General features: G+C 39.2%; 1 pseudogene; it reads right to left on the bottom strand.

Moving 5' to 3' along the window:
* Positions 1-19749: 19749 nt before the first annotated feature.
* LOC130865009 (U6atac minor spliceosomal RNA) lies at positions 19750-19861 on the bottom strand (annotated as a pseudogene).
* Positions 19862-21274: the final 1413 nt, after the last annotated feature.

Raw genomic sequence — 21274 nt, 5'->3', positions numbered from 1 at the left:
AGGTTGTTGGGCTATCTAGTTTCAAGTTCCTTGTCACCCAAACAGTGTCAGGTATGGGTTTCATCTTGTGGAGTGGGCCTTTAAACAAATCAGATAATTGTTGGTTACTCCCACAAGTTCTGTGCCACCACTGCCCTGGCATATTTTTTTATTTGGAGTCAGGACCAGTTCTCCTACCTGCTGTAGATGGTGAGGGCCAGGGGTGGCATTTCTCTGGTGACCAAGTCACTGAATGACTGATGAGGGGCAGGATCAGCTCTCCTGAGCTCACACAGTCAGTGCCATTTCTCTCATGCTGCTTATCGAAGACCGGCCTTGATGAAGCTCATACGTTCCAGGGTAGGAATGTAAGGATTAGAATTATTAAGCAAAAGCAACAGATATATGAGTGATATAAGAGACAGAAACAGAGAACAACATCAGGAGGGAAATTCAGCAAATCCTGAATCCTGAATCCATTCTTGTTCATTCGCCACATGCTTATATACTTCACTCCAAAAGGGGAGGGAGGAGGAAACAGACTTCATTAACATATGTCATGATGTCATAACATAGCATGATATTCTCTGACGTTGGGTCCAGGTGAAGTGGATCCATTGCTATACCCAAAATACTAATTAACCACACTCTAGGTCAGAATCTCTTGATTGTAGCCACATCTGTTATCAACAACTTTGAAAGAGGAAAAATAAGCTCAAAATCTCTGACCTCCAGTCAAGGTAGAACAGGCTTACATCTGTGGGTTCTCACAGCTGCTTAGGTGAGGGACAGGACTAGTTCTCCTGAAGCTAGTGAGGAGGTGGGGCCAGCTAAACATGGTGCTCGCACATCAACATGGCTTAGGCAGCAGCCCATATCACAGATATCCACTTGGCCTTTGGCAGTAACACAGGTCATGGACATCAGCATAGACCCTGCTTCAATAGGACAATGGACCCAGACATAGCCCTTGGTGGCAACCTGGGCTATGGTCATCAACACAGACCCCAGCTGCAGTAGGAACAAAGACCTAGATATGGTTCTCAGTGGGAGCACAGACTTGGATGTCACAATGTCCTCAGGCATCAGTACAGGCCTCTCAGATCAGCATGTCCCACCTCTCCCTCCCTCTCTACTCCAGCAGTAAGACTCCTGGTCATCAACAGGCTTTCAGGTGATGGCTCAGGTTCCTCCTATCAGTCTGTTCCTCACAGCCATCACATCTCTGGCTCCACCTCTCTCCACAGTGCTCCGTTTGTCTTTCTCTCCCATCACTCCAACATGTACTCTCTCTTCCCCATATCTCCATTATGTATTGTTCGTTGCAGTGGCATCTGCTATCCTGGCCTTGGGGTAGGTGCTTGGAGGTTGTCTTCCCATGCAGGTGGTTTTATGTTGAGGTCTTTGATTCATTATGAGTGTAGTTTTGTGCAGGGCAACAAGTATGAATCTGTTTGGAGTTTTCTACATGAAACCTCCATTTGTTGAAGATGCTCTCTTTTTTTCCAGGGTGTTTCTGGCTTCCTTATCAAAAACCAGGAGTCCATAGATATGTGAATTTACGGCTGAAGCTTCAGTTCTATTCCATTGATCAACGTGTCTGTTCTTGTGTCAATACTACACTGTTTTTGTTACTGTAGTTTGTAGTGTAACTTGAAATTGGTGATAGTGATACCTCCCAGAGTTCTGTTATATTCAGGATTGTTCTAGGCATCCTGTTTTTTTTATGTTTTCATATGATGCTGAGAATTGTCCTTACAAAATCTGTGAAAAATTGTGTTGAAATTTAGATGGGATTGCATTGAGTCTGTAGATTGCTTTTGGGAGGATGTTCATTTTCACTTTGTTAATCCTACCCACCCTTGCCTAGGGGGGAGGGAAATCTGATTTCTTTTTCAATTTCTTTCTTCAATTCCTTTTTTTTCATTGAAAATAGGTTCTTTTCCCATACAATGTATCCTGATTATAGTTTACCTTCCCTCTACTCCTCTCAGTTCTTTCTACCTCCTCACCCCTTATGGATCCTCTCCATTTCTGTTTTTCAGAAAAAAAATGCAGACTATTAAGAGATAACTGCAAAAAATGACAAAATAAAAATAAAATAATAAGGTGAAACAAAAACTTCATATGTTGGACACAGCAATCCAATAGGAGAAAAAGAGTCCTAAAAGCAGGCATAAGAATGAGAAACCCCCCTAATTCACACACCCAGGAGTCCCATAAAAATAATAAGCATATATATATATTATATAATATATATAATAAGCATATATATATATATATTTGTATAGATCTGGTGTAGACCCATGAAAATCCTGTGCTTGCTGTTTCATTCTTTGTGATCTCATGTCATGTGTACTTTGCTTAGTTGATTCAGTGAGCAGTGATCTTCTGGTGTCCTCCATCCCCTCTGGTTCTTACAATATTTCTTTGTGCTTACTTTTCTATGGAATTTCCTGAGCTCTGAAAGCAGGGATTTGATGGATATGTAGTTAGACTTTCTATCCATATAATGTTTGGGTGTGGGTCTCTGTATCTGTTCCCATCTTCTGCTGGAGGAATATTTTCTGGTGATAACTGATTATGGCATGACATATGAACACAGTGGAATATCATTAGGAATCATTTTATTTATTTTTGTTGTCTTAGACCAGTTTAACCTTGAAGAGTCCAGAATATAAAATTTAAACCCATACATATCTTGGGGAAAAATAAAGCTCACAGCTACCATTAACCTTTAACAACTATTTTCTGCCTTAAGAGCAGACATCCTGGCATCTATTATGTAAAGCTATAAACTTTTTTTCTCTGGATTTTCGAGACAGGGTTTCTTTGTAGCTTTTGGTGCCTGTCCTGGAACTAGCTCTTGCTGGACTCGAACTCACAGAGATCTGCCTGCCTCTACCTCCCAAGTGCGGGGATTAAATGCGTGCCACCATTGTCCGGAAAGATATAAACTTTTAACAATTGCCTCTCACATCCCAACTAGGCAGTGTCTAGCTATGCAATTACATTGAACATAAGTTCGCTTCTAACTATTGCCTCTGTGGGCTCCCTGCTTTGTATTATCTTAATTTTTAGCTGTTTTTTTTTTATGTGACTATATTCCAGCCTTGCATTCTTTCAGGGAGAGTAAAAAGCACTTGTGCCAGCCACAGATTTTCACAAATATCCTAAATTAGCATCATATAATCAAAAGTTGTAAAACTTAAAATGTAACATGACTTTAAGTCTGACCTCATCGTTGCAAAAGCTCTTTGACCTACACATAATGAGTGAATTTACTATAAGAAGAGGCTCAAAACCAGCTTTCATTGTCTCAGTGTCAGAAGCTTGAACTCTGACCTGAGACCCCAGTGCACGGTAAGCATTTTGTGCTGCATGATGATTGGAATAATGTTTGCTTCTTGTTCCTAGACTTCACTTGTCTGTTCCCCATTATTTCACATGAGCCTGGAACCCAACAACTACAGGTTTCTGGGATATCTCTTTCTTGGTTACCCACACAGTGTAGGTTATGTGTTCCTTCTCATAGAGTAGACCTTAAGTTATATCAGACATTGGTTGGCTACTTCCACAATTATATGCCTCCATTGCCCTAACATATTTTGCAGGCAGGGCAGATTATAATCAAGTATTTTGTGGCTGGATTGGTGTCTACATTTCTCTTTTGGTAGCCTAAAGAGTAATTTTCTACATCAAAGAGACTAGAACATAGTGGTGAAGGATCCATTAGGCACCAACTTTAATTCTCCATGTTCAATAAGTTGTGTGGCTTTTGTTCACAATGGGGTCCTGATATCTGTTTGTGGAGAGAAACCCTTTGTTTTAGCATCAGCCTAGGTTGTTTGGGGATTTACATGGACCAACTTGGCCAACTTTAAGGTCTCAAAGGCTTTTGTCATACAAATCTTGTACTTGATTGGTTAGAACTACCTAAAGCTATTTCACATTATTTGAGAATATTGTGAAAGGTAGTGTTTCCCTAATATCTTTCTCAGTCCATTTGTAAAGTTTGCTGAAAGTGTTTAACAACATAGGAGTTCCCCAGTGGAATTTTTAGGTTCACTTATGTATATTATCATATCATCTGCAAATGAAGATACTAACCCTTTCCTTTCTTGTTTGTATCTCTTTGATCTTCTTCAGTTGCCTTATTGCTTTAGCTAAGACTTCAAGTGCTATATTGAATAGATATGAAGAGAGTGGACAGCTTTGACTTGTTTCTGATTTTAGTGAAATTAATTTGACTTTTTCTCCCTTTAAGTTGATGCTGGCTATGGGGTTGCTATAAACTGTCCTTGTTATGTTGAGATATGCCCCTTGTATCCATAATCTCTTTAGAACTTTTATCATGATGAGGTATTGGATTTTGTCAAAGGCCTTTTCTGAATCCAATGAGATGATCATGTGGTTTTTGTCTTTCAGTTTGTTTATTTGGTAGATTACATTTATTGATTTACATATGTTGAACCACCTCCACATCTCTGAGATGAAGCCTACTTGATCGTGGTGGATGATATTTTCAGTGTACTCTTGGATTCAGCTTGCAATTATTTTCTTGAGATTTTTTTCATTTAAATTCATGAGAGATGTTTGTCTGTAATTTTCTTTTTTTGTTGTGTCTTTATATAGTTGGATGTCAGAGTAACTGTGGTCTTTTAAAAGGAATTGAGTAGCATTATTACAGTTTTTATTTTTTGAAATTTTGAGGAGTATTGGCATTAAATTTCTTTGAAAGTCTGGTAGAATTCTGCACTAACACCATATGCCATTGTGCTTTTTTTTGGATGGGAGACTTTCAGTAACTACTTCTATTCCATTAGGGGCTATAGGTCTGTTTAAATTATTTATCTGATCTTTATTTAACTTTGGTAAGTGATATGTGTTGAGAAAATTATCCATCCCTTTTAGATTTTTCAATTTGTTAAAGTATAAGTTTTTAAAGTATGTTCCTATGATTCTCTGAATTTTCTTGGTGTCTGTTGTTATATCCCCCTTTCATTGCTAATTTTGTTAATTTGGAGCTTTCTCTGCTTTTTAGTTAATTTGGATAAGAGTTGTCAATCTTGACCAGGAGTCCCTGTGTAGGTGCTGAGAAGTTCCATCTGGACGGGTGAGTGTGTGCTCTCCTGGGGCGGACTGTCCCAGTAGAGAGCACAAACGCCCCTCCCCCAGCTCCTGCTGCAGCTCTGCCTGCGCCCTACTTCCCTTGGTCCCTGGCTCATTGGGGCTACCAGGAGTCCCTGTGTAGGTGCTGAGAAGTTCCATCTGGACGGGTGAGTGTGTGCTCTCCTGGGGTGGACTGTCCCGGTAGAGAGCACAAACGCCCCTCCCCCAGCTCCTGCTGCAGGGCTTTCTTACCTACACACGCGCCCCGACCCCCACCCCCAAGCCTGCCTTGTCTGCAAGGTCCTTAGCTGTGGAACAGCTTCCTGCCCTTTCACTAAGGCTACCAACCCAGAGCAGTGAGTGCCTGACTAGAGGGCAGGCCTCAAGGTCCCAGCCGCTGCTGGGGCTGCAGTGTCTGCTGCGCTCTCCTGGACCCGCTCTGCCTGCCCCCTACTTCCCTTGGTCCCTGGCTCATTGGGGCTACCAGGAGTCCTTGTGTAGGTGCTGAGAAGTTCCATCTGGACGGGTGAGTGTGTGCTATCCTGGGGCGGACTGTCCAGGTAGAGAGCACAAACCCCCCTACACTAAGGCTACCCAACCAGAGCAGTGAGTGCCTGCCTAGTGGGCAGGCCTCAGCAACCCCCCCCCCCCCGAAAGGGAGCGCAGACACCTCCAGCTTGTACTGCAGTGTCGCCTGTGTTCTACTCGACCCCGCCCTACCCCCTGCATTTGCCCTTCTTTCCGCGGGTCATTGGAATACTAGGCATCCCTGTTTTGGTGTTGAGGAGTTCATCTGGTAGGGAACGGTTCCTGCACCTACACTGAGGAGATACACCCAGAGAGTTAGTCACAGCAAAGACTGGTCCAAGACACCAGGCCTCTCCTGGCTCCATTTGAAGGAAAGGATGGGCAGGCGCCAATGCAAGAATTCCCCCAACAACTTGAAAGGCAACGTGACATCACCAGAATCCAGGAATCCCTAAATAAGAAGTGTACACCCTAATCCAGAAGAATTAGAAGAATTCGACTCAAAAGCGAATTATATGAAAATAATAGAGGACCTTAAACAGAAGGTGAAAAACTGCCATAATCAATTAGAGATTACAAACAAAAATCAATAAGATTGATAAACCCCTATCCAAACTAATCAAACGGCGGAGAGAGAATACGCAAATTAACAAAATCAGAAACGAAAAGGGAGACATAACCACAGACAGAGAAAATTCAGAGAATCATTAGATCTTACTACAAAAAAACTGTATGCCACAAAATTGGAAAATGTAAAAGAAATGGACACTTTTTTAGATAAGTACCGTATACCAAAGTTAAACCAGGACCAGGTGAACAATCTAAATAGACCTGTTAGTTGCGAAGAATTAGAAGTTGTTATAAAAAGCCTCCCCACCAAAAGAAGCCCAGGTCCAGACGGCTTCAATGCAGAATTCTACCAGAACTTCCAAGAAGACCTAATACCTATACTCCTTATTGTATTTCACAATATAGAAACAGAGAAGTCATTGCCAAATTCCTTTTATGAAGCTGCAGTTACTCTGATACCAAAACCACACAAAGACACAACCAAGAAAGAGAACTACAGGCCAATTTCACTCATGAATATCGACGCAAAAATACTCAATAAAATACTGCAAACTGTATCCAAGAACACATTAGAAAAATTATCTATTATGATCAAGTAGGCTTCATCCCAGAGATGCAGGGCTGGTTCAACATATGCAAATCTATCAATGTAATCCATCATATAAATAAACTGAAAGAAAAAAACCATATGATCATTTCATTAGATGCTGAAAAAGCATTCGACAAAATTCAACATCCCTTTATGATAAAGGTCTTAGAGAGATTAGGAATACAAGGGTCGTACCTAAGTATAATAAAAGCTATTTATAGCAAGCCGTCAGCTAACATCAAATTAAATGGAGAGAAACTCAAAGCTATTCCACTAAAATCAGGAACACGACAAGGTTGTCCACTCTCTCCATACCTCTTTAATATAGTGCTTGAAATTCTAGCAATAGCAATAAGACAACATAAAGGGATCAAAGGGATTCAAATTGGAAAGGAAGAAGTTAAACTTTCATTATTTGCAGATGATATGATAGTGTCATAAGTGACCCCAAAAACTCCAGCAAAGAACTCCTTCAGCTGATAAACACCTTTAGTAGTGTTGCAGGATACAAGATCAATTCCAAAAAATCAGTTGCCCTCCTATACACAGAGGATAAGGAAGCAGAGATGGAAATCAGAGAAGCATCACCCTTCATGATAGCCACAAATAGCATAAAATATCTTGGGGTAACTCTAACCAAGGAAGTGAAGGATCTATTTGACAAGAACTTTAAGTCTATGAAGAAAGAAATTGAGGAGGATACCAGAAAATGGAAGGATCTCCCTTGCTCTTGGATTGGGAGAATCAACATAGTAAAAATGGCAATTCTACCAAGGGCAATTTATAGATTCAATGCAATCCCCATTAAAATCCCATCAAAATTCTTCACAGATCTTGAGAGGACAATAATCAACTTTATATGGAGAAACAAAAAACCCAGGATAGCCAAAACAATCTTATATAATAAAGGATTGTCTGGAGGCATTAACATCCCTGACCTCAAACTCTATTACAGAGCCTCAGTATTGAAAACAGCTTGGTATTGGCATAAAAACAGAGAAGTCGATCAATGGAACCGAGTAGAAGACCCTGATTTTAACCCACAAACATATGAACACCTAATTTTTGATAAAGGAGCTAAAAGTATTCAATGGAAAAAAGAGAGCATCTTCAACAAATGGTGCTGGCAGAACTGGTTGTCAACCTGTAGAAGAATGAAAATAGATCCATATCTATCACCATGCACAAAACTCAAGTCCAAATGGATTAAAGACCTCAATATTAGTCTGAACACACTGAACCTGATAGAAGAAAAAGTGGGAAGTACTCTACAACATATGGGTACAGGAGATCACTTCCTACGTTTATCCCCAGCAGCACAGACATTAAGGACAACATTGAATAAATGGGACCTCCTGAAACTGAGAAGCTTCTGTAAAGCAAAGGACACTGTCACTAAGACAAAAAGGCAACCCACTGACTGGGAGAAGATCTTCACCAACCCTGCAACAGACAAAGGTCTGATCTCCAAAATATATAAAGAACTCAAGAAACTAGACTTTAAAATGCTAATTAACCCAATAAAAAATGGGGCACTGAACTGAACAGAGAATTCTCAACAGAAGAAATTCAAATGGCCAAAAGACACTTAAGGTCATGCTCAACCTCCTTAGCGATAAGGGAAATGCAAATTAAAACAACTTTGAGATACCATCTTACACCTGTCAGAATGGCTAAAATCAAAAACACCAATGATAGCCTTTGCTGGAGAGGTTGTGGAGAAAGGGGCACACTCATTCATTGCTGGTGGGAATGCAAACTTGTGCAACCACTTTGGAAATCAGTGTGGCGATTTCTCAGGAAATTTGGGATCAGCCTACCCCAAGATCCAGTAATACCACTATTGGGAATATACCCAAGAGATGCCCCATCAAATGACAAAAGTATCTGTTCAACTATGTTCATAGCAGCATTATTTGTAATAGCCAAAACCTGGAAACAACCTAGATGCCCTTCAATGGAGGAATGGATGAAGAAAGTGTGGAATATATACATATTAGAGTACTACTCAGCGGTAAAAAGCAATGACTTCTCGAATTTTGCGTGCAAATGGATGGAAATAGAAAACACTATCCTGAGTGAGGTATCCCAGACCCAAAAAGGGGAACATGGGATGTACTCACTTATAATCGGTTTCTAGCCATAAATAAAGGACATTGAGCATATAATTTGTGATCCTAGAGAAGCTAAATAAGAAAGTGAACCCAGAGAAAATCGTATAGTCATCCGCCTGGAGAGTGGAAGTAGACAAGATTGCAGGGCAAAAACTGGGAACTTGCGGGTGAGGTGGCATGGGGCAAAGGGGAAATGGGATGAGAAACATGAGAAGGGGAGGATGGGAGGAGCTCGTTGGATTGGGATGGTTGGGATATAGGAAGGGTGGATACGGGAGCAGCGAAGTATATATCCTAACTAAGGGAGCCATCTTAGGGTTGGCAAGAGACTTGACTCTAGAGGGGTTCGCAGGTGTCCAGGGAGATGTCCCCAGCTGGTACCTTGGGCAACTGAGGAGAGGGAACCTGAAATGACCCTATCCTATACTGATGAATATCTTACATATCACCTTAGAACCTTCATCTGGCGATGGATCGAGGTAGAGACAGAGACTCAATTTGGAGCAACGGTCTGAGCTCTTAAGGTCCAAATGAGGAGCAGAAGGAGGGAGAACATGAGCAAGGAAATCAGGACCACGAGGGATGCACCCACCCACTGTGACAGTGGAACTGATTTATTGGGAGCCCACCAAGGCAAGCTCGTCTGGGACTGAATAAGCATGGGTTGAAACTGGACTCTCTGTACATGGCGGACAATGAAGGCTGATGAGAAGCCAAGGACAATGGCACTAGGTTTCGATCCTAATACATGAACTGGCTTTGTGGGAGCTTAGCCTGTTTAGACGCTCAACTTCCTGGACGTAGATAGAAGACCTTCGTCTTCTCACAAAGCAGAGAATTTGGACTGCTCTTCAGTATCGAGAGGGAGGGGGAATGGTGTGGGGGGTGGAGAAGAGGAGTGGGGATAGGGGGAGGGGAGTAAGGGGAGGGGGCTATATTTGGGAGGAGGGGAGGGAAATGGGAAACGGGGAGCATGTGGAAATATTAATTAAAAAAGAATAAAATAATAATAATAAAAAAAGAGTTGTCAATCTTACTGATTTTCTCAAAAAGAGCAAGCTCTTTGTTTCATTTATTCTTTGCATTGATTTATTGTTTTTATTTTGCTGATTCTAGCACTGAGTTTGATTATTTCTTGTCATCTAGTCCTTTTGGGTATAACTTCTTCATTTTGGTCTCTCAGTACACTATTAAGTTACTAGTATGACATCACTCCAAATTTTTTTAATGTAGTCAATTAACACTGTGAACTTTTCTCTTAGAACAGCCTTCATTGTGACCAGTGACTTCATAAGTTTGGGTTTATTGTGCCTTCATTTTCAATGAATTCCAGGAAGTCATTAATTTTTTTCTATTTCTTTCATATAGTCATTTGGTAGAGAGTCATTAAGTTCCATGAGTTTGTAGGCTTTATGTTGTTTCTGTTGTTGAAGTACAGTTTTGATCCATGGTTGTCTATAGGAAACAGGGGGCTTATTTTACTTTTCTTGTTACTTGTTGAGACTTGTTTTGTTTCTGAGTATGTGGTCAGTTTTGAAGAAGGTTTCATGAGACACTAAGAAGAAGATGTCTGCTTTTGTATTTGTGTCAAATGATCTGTAAATAACTGTTAGGCTCATCTGGTTTATATGGTTTTTGTATAGATGACAAGTCTATTGTTAAGAATGGGATATTAACATTTCCCAGTATCAGTGTGTGAAGGTCAATATGTGATTTAAGCTGTGTATTTCTTTTTAGAACTTTGGTGATATTGTATTTGATACAGAGATGGTGAGAATTTCTATTTCTTTTTAGGTGATTTTTCCTTTGGTGATGATATAGTGTCCTTCCTCACCTCTTCTAATTAGTTTTAGCTTGAAATCTATTCTGTAAGATAAAAATGGCTACACCAGCTTACTTTTTAGGTCCATTTGCTTGGAATGTCTTTTTTTCATCCCTTACCCTAAATTGACATCTGTCCTTGATGTTAAAGTTTATTACTTGGTTGTAGTAGACAGATGGATCTTGTTTTCACCACCATTTTTATCTGACAAAATAGATTTCATTGATGTTGAGAGATATTAATTATCAAAGAACATTATTTGATAACGCATATTATTTTGTTGTTGTGATGGTGGTGATCAACACAAGTGTGTGTGTCGCCTCTTTTGATTTTTTTTTTGCCTGGGATTATTTATTCACTGTGTTTTCTTGAGTGTGGTTAACCTCTTTATGTTGTTTTCCTTCTAGTACCTTTTATAGGACTGGATTTATATGTAGAAACTGCTGAAATTTGGTTTTGATCATAGAATGTCTTATATTCTCTATCGCAATGGAGAGTTATGCTGGCTATTGTCAACTAGGCTGATATCTGTGGTCTCTTAGAGCTTGTAGATCATCTGTTCAGGCCCTTTTGGCTCTTAGAGCCTTAATTGAGCATTCAGGTGTATTTTAATAGGTCTACCTTTTTTATGTTACTTGGTCCTTATACTTTTCATCTTCTTTCTTTGTTCTATATATTTAGTATTTTGATATTATGTGACTCGGGAACTTCCTTTTCTGATCCAATCTAAGTGATGTTCTGTATGCTTCTAGTACTTTGATAAAAATCTTCTTCTTTAGGTTAGGGAAATTTTCTTCTGTGATTTTTGTTCAAAAATATTTTCTGTGCCTTTGACCTGACCTCCTTCTTCTATTTGTGCTATTCTTAGATTTAAACTTTTCTCAGACTTCCTGGATGTTTTGTGTCAGGAATTTTTTATACTTAACATTTTCTATGACAGAGTTATCCATTTCTTCTATGGTGTCTTCAGTGATTGAGATTCTCTCTTCCATCTCTTGTATTCCATTGGTAAGTCTTGCCTCTGAGCCCTGATTGAATTCCTGAATTTTTCAATTCCAGATTTCTACCAGTTTGCATTTTCTATATTGATTCAATGTTCATTTGCAGGTCTTGAATGGTTTTATTCATTTCCTTCTGCTGAGTGTGGTTTATAGATTCCCTCTTTAAGTACTTCTATTATATTCATAAAGGCTATTTTACGTGCTTCAGCTATGTTGCAATACCTACTGTGGTAGGGTTGTTGAATTACAGTAGAGTTATATTGTACTAGCTGTTATTAACTGTGTTTTTATGAGGGTCTCTAGGCAACTTGGATCAAGAAGACTGGAATTCTATGTCCTGATATCTGGTCTTGTCTTTGCTGGGTACATGTTTTGTTCCTTGGTTTTGGTTGCTCTCTCTTGTTCTCAGGGAGTGTGGTGGCTGTCTATTGCTTGGTAGGGAATTCTTCTGGAATCCTTGTAGGTGGGGTGTCTTGGAATTTCAAGTGAAATGTGTTTCTAGGCACTGGGGGCTGGGGTGAGATGAGGTAGTTCAGAGGAGGGAGGGAAGCAGGGTTTTTTTTTTTTTATCAGGATCTGCTTATCCCATGGGAATGGAAGAAGAGAGTGAGAAGAGGTCACACCAAGTGTCTGCTACAAGAGCTTTGGATGAGACTAGGGCCTGGTTTTGGAGGAGCAGAAAGAAAGGTGAAGATTTGCAGTTAACCTACTTACTTCCCAGGCAAGAGCCTGCGGGTTCCCAGGGAATTCCTTTTGAAGCTGGGGTCTGGGATAAAGTAATGAGTGAGGTCAGGGAAGTTAGGAGGGGAAAGTCTGTGATGAATTGGAGATGGGGGTGGTGGTGGTATAAAGGAAGCCTCAGCAGGAATCCTGCTGCAGAGCTGGGGATGAGACTTGAATCCCCACTCTGCTGTTGAATATCAGTCCAGGCTTGCATGAATTACACAGCCTTATGGCTCTGTCCCCTCTTTCATAAGATATTGATAATAAAAGAAAACTTACCTTGTGTTTGTCATGAGTTCTGCATAGATACCTGGGGCACAGTAAGCTTTATCATTGGTGTCACTTTTCCTTATGTCTTTAAGTAAAGTTGAGACTTCTCAACTCTCCTGTCAAATGTTTGTGATTGATTCTATTGAGCATTTTGCCATCATACTGCTTGTAGTCACTGTTTTCTTCTCTTCCACTTCATTGGCAATACTTTGTTCTTTTTATTCCCTCCAAAATGTAGGTATGATGATGAACATAATTGGTGGTTTTACTGTGCTAAGTCATTTTCTTTTATAGAGCAAAATTTCTAACAAGTATTGAATTGTGGCTATAAAGAGCTGTTTCTGGTATGATTTTAGTGAAGGAGGTTGGCATTTAATCTTGACAAATCATGTTTGTCACAGGTTTTTCACTGAGTTCACAAAGTCTTAATATATTCTTCAATTATTAAGATTTTAAAAATAGACTCCAGTGGAAAGAAAGTAAGCTAACTGCGGGCCTTCATCTATTCTTCAGTTTCTCCAAATCTAATACTGCAGTTTCATCCCCATGTGGGGATGCATAGTGCCATCTTCATATCTTTATATCCTCTCTCAAGATGAAATATTGACACATTAACTTTAAAAACAAATAAATGAATGAGTAAATATACTATATACAACAAAATAAAAACTCCAACTAATCTGAGGTAAAAAAAAAAACGTATCTAGGAAATGGAGGAAGGAGAAATTTGTAGTCCCAAAATTTGAAGTTGTGTCTCTCACAAATTCCACAAGCCAACCAGAGTCCTCTCAGAGCTCAACCTTGGCTGTTTAACACTGCTTCCTGGGAGGTTTACAAGTGCTGATGCCTGGATTGCCTCCTCAAAGATACCAATTTGGCTTATCTTGGGTGTGGTTTTGGCATCATGATCTTTTCAAAATATCTTCAGATAATTTCAAAAGTACAGAGGAGACTGAAATCATCACTGTTAGCAGATGACATCACAAAGCTTTTAAATCTGGATTTGAAATGTGATACGGAGGATTAATATCTCTTCTGCAAGGACCACAAAAGTGTCTCTGAAAAGGGCTGCTGAGCATTTCCCTACAAGGCTGAGTTGGTGGGTGGTCAAGTGGGAAAACCTCTGAGATACATAGTATCTTCATACCCTTTCGAAAAGTAAAGTAGCATGCAGTTTTTTGAGGAAAACCCAGCCAGAACCCCAGGAGGCCACATTCAATGCTGTGTCATAGAAGTTTCTGAACCACTATCACTGCAGAAGCTGCCTGTAAGGGATAGGCTCAACTTCAGGGTTTTAATGAATCTCTGGGGATAAACTGCCAATTAACTTCAATTCACATTTTCTTTTATGCTAACTAACCCTTCCCCAAGGTGCTCTGGTGGCCTAATTAAACAGAGTTCAGAAGAGAAAGTTTTAGTTTGCCCTTGATGGATGAGGATTGGGAGTTAGACCCCAGAGCCTCATATCAGCCTCAATGTAATCTTGGCCATAGCTGATCCCTGCACAATTCCAAAACTCCCCAGGCACAACCATTCGATTTTCTAGTCAAAGAAATGTATTCTCCTTAAGCTAAAATGTTTATCTGTTGATCAGGATATCAGCATATCTGACTCACAACCCTTTCTGGAATCTGGAGCAAGATTGGACTCTTGGAGAGGGCAGGGATGTTTTTAATGGCCATATAGGTTAAGGTCTGGTTAAGACATCTTGCTTTCTATCCATAATTTTTCAATGTCACTTGGGAATTAGAATTGGTTATGGTAGATATTCCTATATCCTAATAACACAGTAGTACACATCTATTGACATATTTAATATTATCAAAATTATATAATACAAAGTATGTAATAGGTATACTAGGATCTGGAAATAATTAGATTGCATTATGTCCAGGAAACTAAAAAGAAAAAGGATTTCTCTTAAGATGGGAAAGATACTGTAAGTATCTTCCTATGAGTCTGCTGAGAAAATTTTTCTCAGAAACAGTCATTGACTGAAAACTAATAACATTATTGTTTTCTGGACTTTGGCTCCTGAATGCCCAGTACAAAGAACTCTGGAAGCTACAGTCAACTATAAAACTTCCAACTGGTTCTATTTGTGTAATTTCAATCTAAACACATGTTCTGAATGAAGGGATGCTCATTGATCTCCTTAGGACATCATCAGAGAAGCTAAATAGCCATGACAATAAGGTCAGCAACAGTGTAGACTGATGCTGGTTATGAACCAGGAGTTGACAAACAACTTGACACATACAGCTCACTTAATCCTCACAACAATTCTAGTTGAGAAGACTGTCAGACACAAGCAACTAATGTCTTATAGCACAGAAAAGTCAGTATATTTGATAACAAATAAAAAGACATTCCAAAAATTTGAGAGGAGATTATGAATGTTTCTAACCCAAAGAAATAATATCCATATCTATTTATCTGAGGTAATCAGCATGTCAATTATTCTGATCTTACCATCTTACATTGTATTTATGCATTGAGATGCCAAACTGGGCCCCATAAACGTGTAATTACAATGTATCGGTTAAAGGGTATCAAAATTGTAGAGGATAGTGAAAACACTAGAAGCTGATTTAAGGTCATTAAATAATTGGCTTCTGTGAAGTACAAAAGAAAGATTCATAAAAATATAAAATTTTCAGTTTTATGCATGTTCTAGCAAAACTTTGGAAAGAATCAACCAACAGTGTTTATGAGCAATTTGACAAAGGTGCCTATGAGCACTTTGAGATGGCTTTATTGAAGAGTTGACTTGAACAACCGCAAATATAGCTGTCCATATATTTAATTTTAAGCGATATCAACCTATTGTTTAAAGAAGTTAAGTAATATATTAAAAGTAAGAAACTATAACAATTTTCATACATTTAATTTTAAGCCACATCAACTTATTGTTTAAAGGAGTTAAGTAATATATTATAAGTAAGACACTATAACAAGCAAATAAATCATCAAACACTGTAGGGCACTTCTGTAAAGCAAAGGACATGGTCAACAAAACAAAACGACAGCCTACAGAATGGGAAAAGATCTTCACTAACCCCATATCAGACAGAGGTCTGATCTCCAAAATATACAAAGGAGTCAAGAAATTGGTCATCAAAAGAACACACAATCCAATAAAGAAAATGGAGTACATACCTAAACAGAGAATTCTCAACAGAGGAATCCAAAATGGCTGAAAGACAGACACTTAAGGAAATGTTCAGCATCCCTAGTCATCAGAGAAATGCAAATCAAAACAACTCTGAGATTTCATCTTACACCTTTAAGAATGGCCAAGATCAAAAACACCGATGACAACTTATGCTGGAGAGGTTGTGGGGAAAAGGAAACACTCCTGTATTGCTGTTGGGAGTTCAAGCTGGTACAGCCCCTTTGGATGTCAGTGTGGCAATTTCTCAGAAAATTAGGAAACAATCTTCCTCAAGACCCAGTAATACCATTTGTGGGTGTATATCCAAAGGATGCTCAATTGTGCCACAAGGATATGTGCTCAACTATATTCATACCAGCATTGTTTGTCATAGCCAGAACCTGGAAACAACCTAAATGCTCCTCGACCAAAGAATGGATAAGGAAAATGTGGCACATTTACACAATGGAGTACTACACAGCAGAAAAAAAATTATGACATCTTAAATTTTGCAGGAAAATGGATGAAGGTAGAAAACATCATCTTGAGTGAGGTAACTTAGACCCAGAAAGACAATTATCACATGTACTCACTCATAAGTGGTTTTTAAACATAAAGCAAAGAAAATCAGCCTACAAATCACAATCCCAGAGAACTTAAGACAACAATGTGGACACTAAGAGAGACTTACATAGATCTAATCTACATGTGAAGTAGGAAAAGACAAGATCTGAATAAATTGGGAGCATGGGGACCTTGCGGGAAGGTTTAAGGGAGGAAGGGAGAGGCAGGGAGGGAAGCAGAGTAAAATGTATAGCTCAATAAAAAAAGAGCTGGAAACTGAAAAAGAAACAATAGGGCAGAAAGATTAAGTTTGGCAACTTTCCCATGATCATAGACCTGATCAGGTGCTGAAGTTGGACTCCAGAACCTCCCTGGCCTTTGTCACTACCCTGTTCTTGGCTCATTCTATTTGATAACAAGCCAGCTCTCTTCATATTCTGGTTTGAATTGGTTGATTCCATATCTGAGTTTAACCATGAGTTATTTTGCAAGTTGATTTAATAGCCATAATAGAAGTAGTTTGTAGGTAAATACTGTAGATAGTTTTTGTCAGACATTAAGTACTATTTACTTTTCAGTTTTAATGAGGAGTGTTATCAAAACATTGCATTACTTTACTAAGTCTTGACAAAGTGCTCTAAATGGAAGGGCTTAGAACAATAGAAATATATTTTCTCAGAATTCTGAAGGCTTGAAGTCTGGGCTCAGGTTTCTTCTAGGGCCTTTTCCCTTGGCTTATAGATGGCCAATTCTCCCTTCATTTTCAGCAGACATATGGTCATCTTTATGTGTATCTGTTTCTCAGACATGTCTCAATAGTACCAGTAATATTGGATTATTCACTCTAATGATAACATCTTAATTTTACCTCTTTAAAGACCCTATCCCAAGAGATAATGCTGGCTTGAGAGACTAGAATTTGAACTTCAACAAATTTTGGAGAGAATTCAGTCTATCTATCTATCTATCTATCTATCTATCTATCTATCTATCTATCTATCATCTATCTATCTCCTGTTTATCCATGTAAGCAAGTAAAACATAAAAATCATAACCTTTAAGGAACAGCATATGAAATCCACATATAATGTGTGAAAAAAATCAAGACAGAAGTCAGAGAAAAAAGATAGAAGGGCTTTTTTTTAAGGCTTTAAAACTCCATGTTTGAAGTAAGTGCTTTTCTCAGCAAATGAGGGATACTTCTCCTTGTGCTTCCAGGATTTGAGGGAGGAGTGGTAGAAAACAGTGTCACTGGATTTGCAGAAACCAGAGATCTACATATTACTCCCATGAAATTTCCTATAGATAATTCAAAGGTCTCCCAATGGTCTAGAGGATCATTCAAGAAAGATGAGTGAGAAAGACAAAAACCAGGTTGATGGTTAGTGATTATTGATTAACAGAACTAAGGCAGATGTCATCATCAGACTATAGCATAACACCAAAGAGGCAGGCTAGGAAAACCACCAGCAACAAGACATCACAGTAAGTTATATAAATCCAGAAAGAGAAAAGCCATGTGAGATATGAATGAACAAATTTATTCAGATTAGAATAGAGTTCACTGAGAAATTGTATTGGGAGGAGAAAAGCTCAGAATTGGGTTGTGATTAGGTAGAGTGAGGGTTCAAAGGCAGTAACAAAACTGAATGGTAGAAACAAACTGTAGACATGAGTGTTTTGCATGTGAAATTGTCAATGCATTGGTGACAGTCCAAACTCACTCAGCGCATACAGTAACATTACTTGCTGCTACATCCATAGAGGTACTACAACTTTCCACCCAGCCATCTTCATTCTTCCATGGCACAGGCATCTACATTTTCCTACTACAACAATCCAAGAATCATCAACTGATCAGAGCTGATAGAGAAATACAACCAATGTGTCATACATGTAACAAAGTAAACTGAATGGCATGTCTTCACCCCAGTTCTACTTTGATTTAGGTTGGGGATCTGTGGAGAAATGAAAGGGATTGAAAATTTCTTTTAGTCAGTTTTATTTTATTTTTTAATAACAATCAAAATACAATGTTCCAGTACATGTACCATTGTTGAATGAACAAATCAAAGTATTACAAAACAATCAGAAATCATCTATTTGTAGTATTTAAGAACAAATCGACTCCTTTAGGTATTTAAAGACACACTACACATTATTATAGTCACCAAGGTAGGTAAAAGGTCATCAGTGTCTTATTTTTAAATCCAAGCTATCTATCTGCTTGCTAACTAAAATGTAATGAGAGACTGAGAATTTTGCTTTTATTAAAATGAAAATACTAGAGACAAAACAAGAACATCATTGCAGTGCACTGTGTAAAATAATCTATACAACTGCTTTACTTGATGGAGGAAGGTCATTGGTTAAAAAATAAAGAAACTGCTTGGCCCTCATAGGTTAGAACATAGGTGGGTGGAGTAAACAGAACAGAATGCTGGGAGGAAGAGGAAGTGAGCTCAGACTCGATAGCTCTCCTCTCTGGGGCAGATGTGATGAAGCTCCGACCCAGGATAGACATAGGCTAGAATCTTCCTGGTAAGTGCACCTTGGGGTGCTACACACATTATTAGAAATGGGCTAGTCCAGGTGCGAGAGCTAGCCAAGAAGAGGCTAGATATAATGGGCCAAGCAGTGTTTAAAATAATACAGTTTGTGTGTTGTTATTTCGGGGCATAAGCTAGCCAGGCGACCAGGAGCTGGGGCGGCAGGAACACAGCCCGCAGCTCCTTCAACATTTACTAAGTATATAACACATTTTATATTTCATTTCAGAGAAGCCTTTATAACAGACATTTTAGTATAATAACTTTTTTTTCCAAGACAGGGTTTCTCTGTGTGGTTTTGGAGCCTGTCATGGAACTAGCTCTGTAGACTAGGCTGGCCTCAAACTCACAGAGATCTGCTTGCTTTGCCTCTGAAGTGCTGGGTTTAAAGGCATGCGCCACCACTGCCCGGCTGTATGGTAACTTTTAATTCAACAGAATTTTGATTTCTTGTAGCTTTTAGCCATATTTGTACAATCTCAGTTTTTCAATAGTGTAACCTGTAAAAGCAGGAAAAAAATCAGTAGAAAAAATGGAGGGATGGGAGGTTGGGGGAAAAAAAGACCAGTTGTCTCCTCTCTGGGTTTTGACATGGTTGAAGAAAGGTTTTGACATAGTCCTTGCCAGTAACTCATATGCATGACAAAAGAAGGCATTTCTAGATAAGCGGAATAAACATTTTTCTTTCCTTTTTTATTTTTCCATTCTTTTTCTCTTCCTTCCTCCTTTCTTTCTTCCTTTCTTTCTTTCTTTCTTTCTTTCTCTTCCTTTTTTTTAAAAATATGGTCAAATGCCATGAAGTAGGTGGCAATACCTTAATCATATGCATGCTTTTAGACCTAAGGACCCAAGGTGTGTACTAACTGTCTCTCCTTTCATATAACACTCTTTTTTTCTGTTTTTTTACTTTACTTTTGATAAATTTGAGACACTTATACAATAATTTTAAATTTTTTTCTTCTCTCACATATTTCATCTCAACCTTGGTTTTCCCTCACTCCTCTTATTCAAGTCCCCCTTCTCCCTCCCCCAACACATTCATATCCCCTCTTCCTCATATCCAGTCCCCTTTCTTTCCCTTCAGAGAAGGGCAGGTCTCTCTGGGATATCAACCAAACACAGCATGTCAAGTTATAATAAAATTAGGCATATCTCCTCATATTAAGGCTGGAGGAGGCAACCCAGGAGGAGGAAAAGGGTTCCAAAAGCAGGTAAAAGTGTCAGAGACAGCCTCTTTCACTGTTAGGAGTTCTACAAAAACACCAAGCTGCACAGAGCATGTAGGTCAGACTCTTACAGGCTCCCCGAGATTAGTCTCTGCCAGTCCCTATGAGCCCTGCTTAGCTGATTCAGCGGGCCATTTTCTTGTGGCATCTTGACCCCCTTGGTTCCTAAATTCTTCCTTGTCCTCTTGTTCAGGGTTCACCAATTGTCACCTATTGTTTGGCTGTGGGTCTCTGCATCTGCTCCCATAAATTGCTGGATGAAACAGAAACTTTTCTTTATCCTGGAAATTCCTGACAGATTGAAGTGATTGTGAAGCACAGGAATGTCAGCTCAGAAAGGCTCGGAGACGAATGCACCTGGAGTATAGGATGGCGAGGTGGTTGCTCTTGATTGTCAAACATGATGGAGTGAGAGATGCCCAGGACTGTTGAAATGTATTTCTCTGTGTGAGGACATCTCCAGAGATTGGTGATTGACAGTGACTCTGGGTGGTGAGACTTGCCCAAGTAAGAATAGCACCAGAAAATATACACACTGCCCAGACAAAGAGGGGAAGTGAGATTAAGGCAGTGCAGTGTTTGCCAGTCCTTTATTTACTGAGTTACTGTGTCCATTGTTGTTGCCAACTTCTATATCACCAGACTTCAACTTCTTTGATATTTCAATGTGGACTTAGTACTAGTGATTGCCAGGAAATTTGCAGGCTTTCACTGCTGGATTTGGAACTGTGGAGGAGTCATACCTTCTGGAGAGAGAGCCTGGTTCTCTGCATCTATAGCATACAGATGACCACTGTTAGATCACCTAGTCTCTATTTGTAAGCCAGTCCAGTAAATCCTATTTCTGAATATATATCTACCCACATATTTTATTGATTCTGTGCCTCTAGAAAACCTTGTCTAATACAGAAAGGAATTAAGATTAGAGACCCAAACATATACAAAAGCATAGAGCAGTCTTACAAGAGTAAGCTAGGTAATTGGTGTCAAGTGCTGAGAAACTTTCTCTAGAAGCCAGGACATATAGTTCACATGAAAATTTAGCCTACAGATCAGGATTTTATCATGCCATG

Source organism: Chionomys nivalis, chromosome 22, assembly GCF_950005125.1.
Source record: "Chionomys nivalis chromosome 22, mChiNiv1.1, whole genome shotgun sequence".
NCBI classification, from domain to species: domain Eukaryota; kingdom Metazoa; phylum Chordata; class Mammalia; order Rodentia; family Cricetidae; genus Chionomys; species Chionomys nivalis.
The sequence above is the reverse complement of the archived record's forward strand: the minus strand, read 5'-3'. Positions and strand labels throughout refer to the sequence as shown.